Source organism: Pteropus alecto, unplaced genomic scaffold (genome assembly GCF_000325575.1).
Source record: "Pteropus alecto unplaced genomic scaffold, ASM32557v1 scaffold131, whole genome shotgun sequence".
In the NCBI taxonomy this organism is placed as follows: Eukaryota; Metazoa; Chordata; class Mammalia; order Chiroptera; family Pteropodidae; genus Pteropus; species Pteropus alecto.
In genome coordinates, this window is record NW_006434709.1 from 22,700,739 (window position 1) to 22,701,660 (window position 922).

General features: G+C 36.1%; 1 pseudogene; it reads right to left on the minus strand.

Moving 5' to 3' along the window:
• Positions 1-69: 69 nt before the first annotated feature.
• On the minus strand, positions 70-188 carry LOC112478113 (annotated as a pseudogene).
• Between the last annotated feature and the right edge of the window lie 734 nt (positions 189-922).

The window sequence follows — 922 nt, forward strand, 5'->3', positions numbered from 1 at the left end:
AGCCCTTGGTTGACCTCACAGATTGCAAGGACCTTGTCAGTTTACAATCCCTTATTTTGTTATTTTTTATGCCTACAGCACCTGGTCTTCCTAGGTGGTCTCCCATCCAAGTACTAACCAGGCCAGGCCCTGCTTAGCTTCCGAGATCAGATGAGATCAGACTTGTTCAGGGTAGCATGGCCGTAGACTTCTCTTATAAAAATTTTGATAGTTTAAGCTCTTACTTTTAGGTCTGTGATCCATTTTGTGTTACTTTTTGTATATAGTGTTAAATAGGGATCCAACTTCATTCATTTAGAGGTGATATCTAGTTGTCCCTGTACCATTTGTTGAAAAGGCTATTCTTTTTTTAAATAATTTTTTTATTTTTAAATTATGGATGGCATATGATATTATATTAGCATGAGGTGTATAACATAGTGATTAGACACTTATATAACTAACAAAGTGACCACCCAATAAACCTAGTACCCACTGACATTATACATAGTAATTACAATATTATTGGCTTTATTCCTCATGCTATACTTTACATCCTCGTAACTATTTTGTAACTACCAATTTGTACTACTTAATCACTTCTCTTTTTCACCCACCCCCCACCTCCTTCCCATCTGGCAACCATCAAAATGTTCTCTGTATCTATGAGTTTGTTTCTGTTTTGTTTGTTTGTAACTTTGTTCTTTAGATTCCACATGTCAGTGAAATCATATGGCATTTGTTTTTCTCTGTCTGACTTACTCCACCCAGCACAATACCCTCTAGGTCTATCCATGTTGTTGCAGATGGCAAGATTTCATTCTTTTTTATGATTGAATAACATTTCATTGTATATATGTACCACCTCTTCTTTATCCGTTCATCCACTGATGATTGCCCAAGTTGCTTCCATAGCCTGACTATTGTAAATAATGCTGCAATG